Source organism: Callospermophilus lateralis, chromosome 6 (assembly GCF_048772815.1).
Source record: "Callospermophilus lateralis isolate mCalLat2 chromosome 6, mCalLat2.hap1, whole genome shotgun sequence".
Lineage (NCBI taxonomy): Eukaryota > Metazoa > Chordata > Mammalia > Rodentia > Sciuridae > Callospermophilus > Callospermophilus lateralis.
In genome coordinates, this window is record NC_135310.1 from 108062317 (window position 1) to 108077665 (window position 15349).

Sequence of the window (15349 nt, forward strand, 5' to 3'; positions counted from 1 at the left end):
TAGTAAGACTCCGTTCCTTCCCTCTCCCATCTATTGTTCCTGTATATATATGCTATCTTCCATTATGAGATTTGTTAGGAATAAAGCCTAATAAAGATGAGTACAAAGTGCCCAAAGGACACCAGTCAAGAAACTTGCACCCAAAGGACTTCTGCATTCATCTTGTATTTCCCAATTTTAGTAAGAATCCTACTAAGTCAGTTTAACCAGAACTTTCACCCTTGATCTCTAATCTAATTTATCATCCCCTGCTGTATGCTAGGTCATGTTTAATTACCTTGGCCTGACTTCAGCAAGAATTTTTTTTTTTTTTTTTTTTGGTACCAGGCATTGAACTCAGGGGCACTTAACCACGGGGCCACATCTGCAGCCCTTTTTTGCATTTTATTTAGCAACAGGGGCTTGCTGAGTTGCTAAGTGACTCACTAAGTTGCTGAGTCTGGTTTTGAACCCACAATCCTCCTGCCTCATCCTCCTGAGTTGCTGGGATTATTGCTGGGATTATAGGCGTGTGCAATCCACTGCACGCAGCTTCAGCAAGAATCTTTTTAGGTCAGTTTAGACAGAATCCTTCCTTATCCCTGATGATTTCTCTCAGTAATTTTCCATCACTGATCTCTTCCCTTCTCCTTGGTTATAAATTCCCACTTTTTCTTGTTGTATTCAGAGTTGAGCCTGATTTCTGTCCCTCCCTGTGAGATCCCATTGCAGCAGCCCTGCTAGGTACCGATCACAATATTTCCACTAGAAGAAAGTCTGTCTTACTGTTATTTAGCAGAAGCAGTGTGTCAGAATGGATTATATATATATATTTATTTATTTAACACTATCCATCCAGCCAACTAACAAACATTGAGAGCCAGCTAAATGTCAGATACTGCCTAATCATTGGGTATATAGTCATGAATGAGACAGCAAGGGCTCTGTCCCACCATGGTTTAAATTCTAGTATAGAAACATGGGTTTTAATTTATGTCTCCAAGAAAGGATTGGAGTTCACTGTGCTGTAAAGGAGTCAAAATAAAAGAAGATTAAAAAAAAAAGCAAAAGGCAGGAAATAGCACAAAATATAACTAAACTGCCAAGAAATTTAATATGGATGACTTATACTAAGTGTGGTAGGAGGGTAAGGATGGAGGAGATGAGGCAGTGCCAGCCATATCCATAGCTGGAAGTTTCTCCCGTGGCAAGGGGAAAGTTTGAGAAACCATGCCATGTCTCTGCCTTTAAAAAAATAAAATAAAATAAAGTACAGTTTATATTTATATTTTTATAGCTGTTCCAATAGCATCTTTAGTCACATTATGTTTCTAAAATTTTAAAACTTTTGAATCTTTAAATGGCATAATAACCATATATATTTACAGGGTATAGTATGATAATTGGATACATGTTCAGTGTGTAATGATCACATCAGGGTAGTAATCATTACACACTGTACATTTTCATTTCCTTAAACATTTATCATTTCTTTGTGCAGTGAGATTAGGAACTCTTTTCTACTTCTTTACAAAATACATAATAAATTGTGAACTGCAGCCATCCTGCTCTCTACGGCGCAGAACACTACAACTTGTTCCAACTGATCTGCCTTTCTTTTTTCTGCTGCTGTGCCTTCCCCCTGTCCTCTGGTCAGCATATGCCCTTGTCATTCCCACCCAATGAGCCAGATAGAAACATTAATTTATTTGAGCAGACATGTGTCAAGATCATTTGGAGAAAAGGCACCAGACCCATTACATACACTCAAATAATGTGATTAAGTCTAGTTTAAAAGCAGGAGTCCTCAGTCCCTCCTAATTAAGCCCCGACTGCTTCAGCCCACTCTGTTTCTCAGCTTGTGTCCTTAGCAGATTTCCACTTCCCTATCTCTCCACTCTTCATCCCTTACCTGCCCCCCCCCACCCTGTCCATCTTATAGGCTCTCTCTTGCTGCCATATTAATTACTAAGAGTTTTGATATTCACTGAATTTCCATAAGTGGAAGGGTTAAATTCTTAGAACTCATCTCCCTTAATGTGGGGGAAATTCCTATAACATGAAACATGCTGTAGTAACATGTTTCTTTTTATATCTTTATTAGATTCATGGAGTTGTAAAAGCAAGAAACCTTAGAAACTGTCTTATGAAATCCAACTCCCAAGACTCTTGTAGGCAGCTTAGAGTTGGGTCTTCTTTTCTTTTAAAAATCCCTTCAGCCCCTCCATGTCTTTTCACTGGAGAATTTAATCCATTTTTTTTCAAGGTAATTATTGATAGGGAAGGATCTGTGGCTGACATCTTGCTAATAGTCTTCTAGTCGTTTTGCTGATTCTTTGTGCCTTTCTTCCTCTCGTTATCTTCTTTTGTGGCTAAGTGATTTTCTCTAGGATTGTTTTGATTCCTTGGTTTTGAGTTTTTGTGTATCTACTACAAGTTTTTGCCTGGAGGTTATCATGAGACAAAAAAAAAAAAAAAAATCTGTGTTAATCAGTTTTTCATCACTGGGACCAAAATACCTGATATGAACAACTTAAGCAAGGAAGATGTATTTTAGCTGAGAGGTTTTAGGCCATAATCAGTGATCACCATTGCTATAGGCCTGAGGTGAGGCAGAATACTATGGCAATAGAGTAGCTCTATTCCACCACACCTAGATCATGGCAGCCAGGAAGGGGAGAGAGAGAGAGAGAGAGACAGAGAGAGAGAGAGAGAGAGAGAAAGGTCTAGGGGGAAGATAAACCTTTCCAGGGCATTCCCCTAATGACCTACCTACTACTTCCAACTAGACCCCCACATCTAAAGTTTCCACTACTTCCCCGTAAGGCCATCAGATTATCAATTCATCAGTGGATGAGTTCACCAACGAGGTCAGAGCCCTCATAGCACAATCGATTCCCAAAAGCTCACCTTTGAACATTGCTACTTTGGGGAAACTAAGCCTTCAACACAGAAGTGTGTGGGGGACACTTCATATCCAAAGTATAACAACATCTTACAGTTAGAACATGTTATTTTGAACTGACCACAACTTAATTTTGATTGTAGGGAGAAACTATAGTACTCCTCCTCTCCCCCATTTTTAATTTCCGACAGCTTTCTATCTCCTTATGTTTCTCTTCTCCCTCTCGAACTCAAACATTACTCTTTTGGTGTTGTTCCATGAATCTCATAGGCTTTCTTCACTACTCCCTTTTCTTCTCGGATTGTGTATTTTAAAATAACTTGTCTTTGGGTTCACGTATTATGTCTTCCTGATGAGTTCTGCTGGTGGTGCTCTCTATGGTATTTTTTTCTTTTTTTTTAGAATAGTAAATAGCTCTATATGAAAGACAGAGTTTAACTTATTTGTGAAATAGTCAAGGAGGTAGGATAAAATTTCAACCCACACTATTCATAAGTCAGTTCTAGAAAAGGTGTCTTTAAGGTACACATATCCATTGTGCTCATCCTTATGAATTCTTTATTTAGCATTACTTTTAGTGTTGGGAAGAGAGATGGCTGAAAGCCTTGCCAAGTGACAACCACATTGTGGTTAAACGTAGGGTTTAAAATGTTTTAAATATTTCAGTGAAATTACTAATTTCAAGCAAGGTTTGGGTGTTTCTGATGCTTGGGAAATGACTTCAGGTACAAGCATAGTTATATGTACAAAATGTCCCCCAAACTTTAGTTCAGTGTTAAGCTTTAATTACTTCAAAAGTATACATGCTACAAAAAACAGCACAAAATCCTTTGAAAGTATCATTTCAATTTCTTTATTTTTATGCATTTTGGTGAAATTAGAATCATTTTTGTTGTTGTTGTTTTGACCAGTGTTTGGGGTCTTCAACTTGAAAGACAAAAATTAAAACTGAACTTGGGCTGGGGCTCAGTGGCAGAGCACTTGCCTAGCATGTGTGAGGCACTGGGTTGGATTCTCAGCACCGCTTATGAATAAATAAATAAAATAAAGGTCCATTGACAACTAAAAAATTTTTTTTTTTAATTTAAAACTGAATACCTATTATTAAAAAAAAAATCACAAGAGTGTAATAATCATAGATGGGATTTTCGACATGTTACCCCCAAATACAGTATGTTGGCATTCAAGAAAACAACAGAATCAGGAGATCCTCTCTGATCTTCTTCTGCCCTTCTCCTCTGAAACAGGCCATTGAAGATTCTCTGACCTTTTTCTAAAAGAGGTCAGAAAATCTTCCTTCTGGAGCTGCCTACCCTAAGCCCAGAGGAAAGAAATGTCTTAATCTCTGAAGTCAGGAGGACACGGGTAGGAATCAGAACAAACAGACATTGATAAGTTCCCCTCCCTCATGTTATTACCATAGTCTCCTGCCCGCTTTGTCCAATCCCATCTGTGAACCTAAGAATAAACAAACCCAGATTTCCTTTGGATCTCCATCTCTGAAGACTCCTATGTCACATAAGCTTACATGAAATGAATGTGTATGCTTTTCTCTTTTGTTATAGGTATCTCAACTATAAACCTTGAGATAGGTGAAATTACTTTTTTTCCCCCATACTAAACAAAAAGTGAAAATAAATTAAACTTTCAAATGATTTTTTTTTAAAGTGTGTTATAGGTATAGCTTTAAAGATATTGAGGTTGAAAATTGCAGTGACCTCTGGGGTACCCCGTGTAAAACACCATGTGTAGTAATTGTCGTGGGGAATAAAAGTAAAAACCTTTTAATCAGAAGGGAAAATTCCTTCTCAAGAAAAAATCCTTTTCCCTGAGATCAGATGATACAGGCAGTGTGCCAAAGAGTTAGTCATCCATAAAAACTAAAGACCCTTGAAGAGCTGAGGCAAGGATGTATGTGTGAAATGGTAAATTGGGGAGTAGGCAATTATATTACCTAAACTTTCATTGCTTAAATGATTTTGGATCCGGTTTTTTTTTTTTTTTGCTAATGAAATGACTTTTCTGTCCATTTATCAGAAGATTTAAATGTTGTCCTGACCATTTGCAGAAACTGAAAAAGAAAAGTTACTCAAGAGATGGAATTTCTATTTACTCAAAGAATCTTCTATAACAAGGTACCATTGTGAGGCAGTTCCCTGTACATTGGATAGGGAGTGAGCTGAGAAGCCCACAAGACTTAGATTCAAATTCTATTTCCACCAGTGGCTAAGTATGTGAACAGCCAAGTTATAAAAGTCCCTTTAAGTCTCAGTTTGCATAGGGATGATGATCATACATATCTCAAAAAATTATTATGTGTATTAAATGAGATCAAAATATGAAGAACTTTTGTAGCATGTGGTATATAGTCAATGTTCAAAACATGCTGCCATTAGTGTTATTTTTATTTCTAGTGTCCCAAATCCTCTCCTAATTTTCATCATAAATGGAGTCAAGTTCCTCATTTGGAGTGGGCCAAAGGAGAAAACTGCTTCTTTCTTTTGCGATATAACCAATTTCTGAAAGACAAGGTTCAAGGCATCAAGACAGAGGGAGGTAAAACAGGAGGATCACAAATTCAAAGCCAGCCTCAATAATTTAGTGAGGCTCTAAGCTACTTAGCAAGACCCTGTCTCAAAATAAAAATAAAAAAGAAGAGGTTTGGGGATATGGCTCAGTGGTTAAGTGACCCTGGGTTCAATCCCTGGTCCTTAAAAAAAAAAAAAAAAAAAAAAAGTCTTTGTAAAAAACAAAGTGAAATTGTTTTTCTCTAGGATATGGAGACTTTTCTTTGCAAACTAATTAGAAATTTTATTGAAACTGACTTCAGAAAGGCTTGGGGAAGTCTTGAGATGCCGGGAAGAACTAAGATGTGAGAAAGGATGTAGAGCAGGAAGACCCAAGAAACAGGTGGAGATCTTCACAAGAGAGGGGCTCTTTGCTCCAGGCTCTCTTTAATAGGTAGATGGACCTTCAAACAATTTGAAATCCAACTTTGTATTGAGCCCATTTTTTTTTGGGGGGGGGCAGTGCTGGGAATGGAACCTAGGGCCTCACATGTGTCAGTCAAGTCCCCTGCCATTGAGTTCAACCTCAGCTCTGAGCCCATGACTTTAACCACTATACTGCAAAGGCTCCACTCTGCTGGAAATCCAACACCTTCTTTAGGCCTTCACAGCTGGACTGCCAGCTGAAATAAATTTTACTTTATGCACACTAGTTCTTCATGGTTTGCATCTTGTACAACACTTATTCAGCCACCTAACAAATTTGTATTAAATAATCTGTGTGCCAGGTTCTATGTGAGGCATTTGTCAGTGTCAAAATAGGAATGTATTTATCTATGTGGCTCTCTTCCCAATATTACTACCAGTATCTGAAGGCAGATGTCACCTTTCTTCACCATTGTATAGCTCACATTGCCTAGCAAGTTTTCAAGAAATGTTTGCCAAATTGAATAAAACTAAGTAATAGAAGTGAAATATTCAGATGCACCTTGATGAGTGTTATCAACTGGTAGAGATTCCATGCAAAGAAAATGGGGCATACAAAATCACTTAGTAGAAAAATGCAAAAATCTTACCTCTGGTAAGGGTGAGAAGTTCATGTTCTCTGAAGGTTAGAGTGACGGATAATGAGGCAGAAAAGGGAGGTTGGGGTCATATTGGGGAGATCCTTGAATACCAAATTGAAAATTCTATACATAAATTTTCTTTTCTTTTTTAAAATATATCTTTATTTTATTTATTTATTTTTATGTGGTGCTGAGGATGGAACCCAGTGCCTCACATGTGCTAGGCAAGCACTTAACTTCCACTCCAGCCCCTGTACATAATTTTTTTTTAACCATGGAGAGTTGAGGGTTCTTGGGAAAGTATGATAAATAAACAAAGTTGTGAGCTAGAAAGATCATTGTGACTGTGGCCTATAAGAATATAAAAGGAGAGGGACTAGAAAGAAGCAACTGAATTATGAAGTTAAAGAGTACAACTGGGCAAATGTTAAGACCTTCAACTAGATTGCTGGAAGAAATAATGGAAAGATGTATAAAAATACAAGAGACTGTTAAGCGCAGGTCTTAGCAGCCAAGTAGAAGTAGGCGGTGTGGGAAAGCAAAGAAAGGAAGGAGTCAGAGATAGTTCTGGGGACTAGGCTCTAGATGAGGAAGAACACATAGTAACAAATCAATGATGGCAGAAAGAATGGTGGGTTTGTTCAGGAAGTGCAGGATGGTTTCAGAATTTTGAGGATGGGGGACATTCTAAATGGAGGAAGAGGCACTAAGCAGATTGCTGGAAATGCAAATGGGTCTTGAGTGAAGGACAGGATCAGAGGGGCAGAGCTGAGAGGTAAAGGACAGAGGCAGTGCTGAGATGGACAAAATGTACATTTGCAGAGGAGAAGTCCTGGAGAGAGAGGAAGAGGGGTGAAGAAAGAACACCAGGGAACGTGCACATCTTAGAAAGAAAGAATACTGAAATGAAGAATAAGGAAGAAACACAAGAGACAGAAATCCTGCCATCTTAAGGTAACGCTGGTACGTGGAAGCCAATGGAGGACAACGGGATTCTCATTAGCTGGAGGATTGTGGAGCAGAAGTGAGAACAGATGGTAGGGATTGTGGTTTGATGAGAGGAAAAACCCAACTAGAGAGATAAGAAAGTGGCTATGTACAAAGAAAATTTACATTTTCAAAACTTTGTTGATAAAAAAAAAAGAAAGATTAAGTCATAACACGAAGAAATAGCAGGTAATATGGAATCCCTTCTTTTATATGCGCATTTCTTAATGTATTTAAGGATGAGGTCACCCAGGCATCTTATTTATGGGGAAGATCAGGAAAGAGATTCTTTAAGATGCAAGGGGAAAAGGAGGCACAATTTTAGAGGAGGCAAGAGTTGTAAGCCCTAGATCATAAGAGGTAGCCTCAGTCTTGGCAAGAAGGACCAGCACCCCAACCAGTGAAACAGAAGAGGGAAAGACAAGGAGAAGGGGGAGGGGAGAAAGGCTTAGATTTGCAAGAAGGAAGTGGAGGAAGCTGGCTTTGCAGAAACGTGATCATAAAGATTATCTGAAGAGAGTGAAGGGACCCAGGTGCGGACAGAGGATTTGAAAGCCGAAAAAGGTTAGTGCAGACACCAGGTTGAGTGCACTGAGAAGTAAAAGAAAAAAGCATGCTTGCCGTGTGTGTGGGGGGGTGAGGACCATGTTGGGTGGGTGGCATACAGCCCTGTTAGTGTCTTTACTCATGATGGATCTTCACAGGGAAGATCTGAAACCTTCAGGCCAGGCTGTGCCAAACTGCTTGAATCTTTTAAGATGGTACCATGGGGTACGGCTTGTTAGATGGTTCTGGGGCATGTGATGTGACAATCGAAGTGGGACAACAAAGCGGGGAGGGGTAGATAGACCAGAAGTCATGATGGACATCCAGGTCAGACTTAGCAGGGCTGAAGAGTTTCAAATGGTAGTGTTATCCTGTTTTCTGTGCTTTTGCTTGTTTTATTTGCTTGGTTCAGAAACCCAACCAGTTTTTTTCTAATATACATTTTCTTTTTCTAAGATTAATTTTTTATATATGACAACGGAATGTATTACAATTTTTATTACACACATAGAGCACAATTTTTCATATCTCTGGTTGTATACAAAGTATATTCACACCAATTCAGGTCTTCATACATTTACTTTGGATAACGATGCCCATCACATTCCACCATCATTTCTAACGCCATGCCCCCTCTCCTCCCCTCCCACCCCTCTGCCCTAGAGTTTGTCTATTCCTCCCATGCTCCCCTCCCTAACCCACTGTGGATTATCCTCCTTATATCAAAGAAAACATTCGGCATTTGTTTTTTTTGGTATTGGCTAACTTAACTTAGCATTACCTTCTCCAACTTCATCCACTTACCTGCAAATGCCATGATTTTATCCTCTTTTACTGCTGAATAATATTCAATTGTGTATATGTGCCACATGGTTTTTTTTAATTTTTGGCCACATTTTTTTTTATCCATTCATCTTCTCCATATTCAAGAAACGACCTATTTACCCTTCTCCAAATTCTCCAAACTCAGCAGTCATTTTCTGTCCTATACATGTATAGCTTGGGTCACACGTCTTCATACTAAATTACCATTTGTGATATATGCTTCCATGTATGCTATCTCATGTATCTGATTTTCTTCTTTCTTCCTTCTTTCCTTCCTCCTTCCTTCCTTCCTGCCTGTCTGCCTTTTTCTCTCTCTTTTTTATCTTTTTTTTACCAGGAATTGAACCCAGGGTGCTTAACTACCCTTTTTATTTTTTACTTTGCAACTTTTCTCCAAGTTGGTGAGGGCCTTGCTAAATTGCTGAGACTGGCCTCAGACTTTTGATACTCCTGTCAGCCTCTCCCGGCACAGGGATTACAGGCAGTGTCACTGTATCTGATTTTGATGTAAGCTTCTGGAAGGCACACCTTGCCTAGTGTTCTATCTGCAACCGCACACCTTAATACTGGTCCAAATCAAGTCCTCAGTAACTGTTTGATGACCGAGTAGATGAAAGATCAGTCAGAGAGAACAAGTGAGAAGGGTGGAGAACCCAGTGATTCTGTAGGTCCCAGACTAGACAAGCAACTCCATGATCCTCCCACAGTTCCCAATGTCTGCTTGGACGTTCCCCTCCTCAAACAGTGCCTTTGTCAATCTTCTCTCCCATCCTGCTTTGAATGGCCTATACTGCTTGTATCAGGGGAAAAGATCCCACATGAACCAATTAATATACTAGCTCTTTGATGGTAGAAAGGAAAAGAAAAGGTAAATTTGGTCCATTCTTTTGTTTTGTGAATGAGGAAGCTTAAAATGCCAAACAGATGCAGAGACGTACAGGGGCTTGTCCAAAGTCACACAGCTTTTAATGCCAGAGCCAAGTTCAGAAACTAGGATTCCTCATCATTATACTTTTCCTAGTACCACCTTGTAGCTAATCTGAGTGTTTTTCTCTAAATTCTAATGTATCTGAAGACATTTAAAGCTTTCCAGTGCAATGTTTATTCTTCAATAAGAGGAGTTTATAAAAGATTATCCTCCCTAAAAGGAATTCCAGAGGGGAAATTGATTCATTGAGTACATACTAAGGAATAAACCATTTGAGGAGAATTTAAATTTTTTTTTCTCATTTGTTCCTCATATAGCCATTATGAGATAGTTTTGTTTTTTTTTTAACTTCCTTACAAGTGAAGAGACTCATAAAGATTGAGGTACTTGCTCAGACCTACCCAATTAATGTAGTAAAATGGAGATTTGAACCCACATCTGGTGGCTTCCCAAATCTACTCACTTTTGATTAAACTATTAAATCAAGAATATCAAGAACAGGGAGGGGTGATGAATGGGATCTATTTTTCCTCATGAACTCTCCTATTAACTAAGAAATGATTTCAGACTATGAGTGGGAAAAGCTTATGACAAAATGAAAAATTACAGGAGTGGGCTCCTAAGCACATGGGTGACAGGCGATGGCAGGTGAGCTCCTTTTTTCCATAGTGCTATACTTTTTACAGATTCTTTCCTCAGAGAAGGGAAATAATTTAATTACTTCACTGTTCTTGGGAGTTAGACAGATGTGTCATATCTTCTGGTAGGAATTGGCTATCTTATTTTTAAAATCATCCTGTCTTTATCATCCAAGAAAGAAGGAAGATTCTGGAACAATGCCCACTTTGCAATTCTATCCCCGTTTGATCTTATCCAAGGGTGCTGTCTTTGTAGTACGTCACCATGGAGACTGGATCAAACTCATGTTCATGCACTTAATCTTGCAATCTGTTGCTGAATGGCTGATATTCCTTCTTAGACCAAAGAACAGCGGGTTCTCAAATGAGTTCTTTTAAGAAAAGAGAGCCATGGACAAATTGTTTAATCCAAGTCCTGGACACAGCACTTTAGTGATACTCAAGATTAAACCTGTTATTGTTTGTGTAACACAACGCAGGATATTTGAATTCAGGTGTGGACAATGGAAAGATACAACAGATGTGTTACATATTCAACTGCTTGCCAAAATTTCCAAGTTTGTTTCAGTCAACAAATATTTACTAAGGAGCTGGAGAAATAATCTCAAATCTTGACTATGGAGAAATTAAAATGATTAAAACACAGTGGCACATGTCTTGCAATCCCAGCTACTCAGGATTGCAAGTTTGAGGCCAGCCACTGCAACAGTGAGACCCTGTATTAAAAAAAAAAAAAAAAAAAAAAAAAAAAGAGAGTGGCTTTACAAAGAATTTAAACTTCAAATTGAAAATAATGAGGAATCTTTGCTGGGTTTTGGTAAGGAAAGGATGTGATCAGATCTAGGTTCTAAAAAGTTCATTTTTCTTAGCAAATATGATTTATTGTAGGACTGAGAGATCTAGGGACAATTAGAGGCAGGGAAACCAATCATGGGGTTTGTGTAATCAAGGCAAGAGGCCTAGACTAGAGAAGAAGGGATATACCCGATACAGGAGGGGCAGGAGGCACAACTGATAGAGATAGCAGCAAATTAGAATTGATTGAGTTAGAATTAGCAGTTCTTAGTGTCACATTGTATAAGATGGGTGATGGATAACTAGGACTAAGCCAATGGGGAGGCTTCCCAGAGCTGGTTCACATGACAATTCTGCGTGGACTGAACTTTAGTCACGTAATAATTAGCAGCAGTGGAGTGCGGGAAATGTATTCTTTTATCCTGGGCAGCCACATGATCAGATGAAAATAGGTATGTATGGGGGACAACGGCAATTGTTACTACCCATACCTGTATTATAACTGCACTATTTTAATCAGTGTTACCCTTTCCTGAGAAGAAACTGAGAGCCCTTCAAAGGCAAGATGGAGTTTTATTATCACTGCAGCAACCTATGGTGCCCAGCACACAGTGGACACGTAGATATCTATAGTGTGTTAAAATTAAATGATCTTGTTGTTGCTTAGAAATGTTTCATGTTCTTCCTCTATTTGAGCTTGGCTTCAGATGACTCTTACACCTTTTGTGTGTTCACACTTATTCCTGTCAAATTTCTGCCATTCTTTCATAACTCAGCTCAGGAAGTTGGCTATATAGCAATCATTCCTTAAAATGTGAACAAATGCTATTTTTATTCTGAAAAGTGAGTACATTAGTCCTCCCTTCCTTATCTGCAGTTTCTCCTTCTGCAGTTTCAGTTATCTATAGTCAACTTGCAACATCACAATTCCAACGCTCAGTGATCCTCTTTCTGACTGTATATTCCAGAAAGTCAATAGTAGCCTAACACTATGTCACATGCCTATGTCATTCATCTCATCAGGTGGACACTGGGTCATCTCACATCATCACCAGCAAAAGGAGTATACAGTACAATAAGTTATTTTGAAAGAGAGACAACTTTCATATAGCTTTTATTATCATATAGCTTTTATTAAGTTGTAATTATTCTGTTTTATTAGCAATTATCATTGTTAATCTCATTCTATGCCTGATTATAAATTAAGCTGTATTTTAGGTATATATGTATAGGAAAAAACATAGTATATTAAGAGTTGGATGCTATCCATAATTTCAGGCACCCACTGAGTATAGGGATAAGGGGGGAATACCGTATTTACATTTCTAAAAATTTAAATTTTACTAGAACTTCCAAAAGTGTTCAGAATAGAGAAAAAGTTCAAGGCAAGATGGTAACACTAATGCTTTCTCCAGTGTCTAGTTATACATTTTCAATTCTTTAAATAAAAGTTGGAGAAAACTGAAAAAAATGGAAGGATAGAAAAAGTACACTGATGTACTAAGGAAAATGAAGTATTAGCATTGAATATGAGACCAAGAAACTAGAAGAATTGTACAACATTGGCAGAAGTAGAAAAGGTTCAATGTTAGGATGGAGGTTTGGAGATAGAGTGATTTTATGGCAAAGATTTCTCAGTCCTACAATAAATTATTTTTTCACCTGCTAAGAAAAATGAACTTTTTTTTTTCCCGATGTAAGCAGCAAAGAGGTCTTTATTGCGAGCTAGCTCGGTCCTCTGCGTGCACACACAGCAACTGGTGACGCTGAGAGGCCCCAAGCCCAGGGTTTGGAGCAGTTTTATACAGTCTTTGGAGAAGGCAGGGACTTCACATACATCATAGCATCTCTTAGCAAATCATCACACACCGCGGGAAAATCAAATAACAACTCTAAAACATGATTAGCACATTCACTGGCGGGAACAAGTTGGGTAGGGGTGATTGGTCAGTACAAAAGGGGTATTCATTTGAACTGATTGGTTTAAGCCAAGAGGGGTGTATGTGCTGAACTACATGGTTTCCCAACACATTATCAACCACCATAAACTACTGGGAGGGTCATCTGGCATGCCAGGTATTTCCCTGTCTCATGCTGATTGGTGGCTGCTAGGGAGTTGCTATGGATCTCCACCTAGCCTGACTGAGTCAGGGACACCTGGCGCAGCAGATCTCTCCTGTTATTTGTAGATAAACAACTTAGCAGAGTGGGAATGTGCTTAGGAGTGCTCTGTGGGTTTTTCCAAGGACAAAGGCCATGTCCCTTCCTTGGACAGGCTTTGCTCTGAGGGAGAGGCTGGTTTTTCATTCCCCCTTTGTCTGGAAACTTGGGAACCAATCATGGTTTCCTCAGTTGGGGGCCTATTTGGGGTGGCTCTACATCTTGGTAAACAGTAATCCTCAGGTGACAGTCTTCAACTTCCCAGACTCACTCAAAATTGGCCTCCTAGATCCAACCTGACTTGATTTACCCATCTACACTGCCTATCCAGAAAAATGAACTTTTTAGAACCAGATCTGATCATATCCTTCCCTTACCAAAAGCCCAGCAAAGTTTCCTCATTATTTTTAATTTGAAGTTCAGAGTCTTAGTAAAGCCACTTAGTTCTTGCTTTAAATCTTTTGATCTTAGTTATAATTCATCAACACCTATCTTTTCTTTCCTTGCTCTTTGGAAAGAAAACTTCCTTATGTATCATTGAATTTTTATCTTTTCTCAGAAAATAAATATCTATGTGACTATATTGAGGTAACTAATGGTTGAAACATTTTTACAAAATGAAATGAAAATCATTAATATTTTAAAAAAATCAGTGTAATAAAGCTTTATACCCCATTTAGATTAAAATTATTCAAGATTCAAATGATCCATAATTTATTAATGTATTAAAGATTGACTTGTGGGGATGGAATCCAGGGGTCCTCTACCACTGAGCTTCATCCCTGCCCCACCTCAGTTTTAAAATTTGGAGACAGGGTCTCCCTAAGTTGCCTAGGCTGGCTTTGAATTGCTATCCTTCTGTCTCAACCTCCCAAGTTGCTGGCATTAGAGGTGTGCACCACAATACCCAGTTCCATTTGATTTATCACTTATATAATTGGATGATTATTTAAATATTAGAAGTAAACAGGATTGAGTAACTGTTTTTACCTCTTAAATTGCATATTAAAATTCTGCTTGATGTGATCAATGTCACATTAGAAAGTAATGAAATCTGAAAGTGATGCAAACAGAAGTAAAAATGTTTTGGGCTGGGTTGTGGCTCATTGGTAGAGTGCTTGCCTAGCATGTGTGAGACACTGGGTTCGATCCTCAGTACCACATTAAAAAAATAAACAAAATAAAGTTATAATGTCTATCTACAAGTAAAAAAGAAATATTTACAAAAATGTTTTGGGCATTAAGAAGATGAATAATTAAGAAAGGATGCCTCATACTTACCTGGTAACCCAAACTCTAAACTCAGACTTACCCAACTCTATGGAACAACTCAACCAGATATTACCTTGAGAAATTTAAGCTTGGATATGGGAAGTTAAATAGACTAACTAAAAACTGCTCCTAACCCTACTCCCTTTGAATACCTTTTAAAAAAAATCTTGATAGTGGTAAACAGTCTTTTGAATTTTTGAAGACATTATTGATACTGTTACACATGGAGACATAGAAAATTGCTCTTACTCCTTGAACTTCTGGAAACAAGAGTTTCAAGTCCAAATATTACTCTCTAAGAGAGATATTTTCCAGAATTTCTTTGAATTTCACCGAGCTCATATATTATGTGTTTTTTTTTTTCCTTTCAATATGGACAATCCTTTTCTTTAGTGACAGATGTTTAAAGATTAGATTGGAATTAATCCTTGTATTAGGTTTCAGCTTCTTCCAGAGTATGCATAGAATGAAGAATCAAGGGACGACAACATACTAACCTATAAGAAGACCTCTGTCTTAGTATATTAACTTCAGGATCACTGGGAGTTGGGTCTTGAAGAAGATAATCAAAATATATTTATTTTGAAGGAAGAGGGGCCAGGAAAGCTAGAATGAGTCCAGTATCATAAAGCTCACAACTGAGTTGTGTGGATCAGATGGCAGAATGGGTCATTTCAGTCTAATGCTCTCCTTGCCATACAGCAGCTGGATGCTGTCAGTGTGCAGATGATGGCTGACCC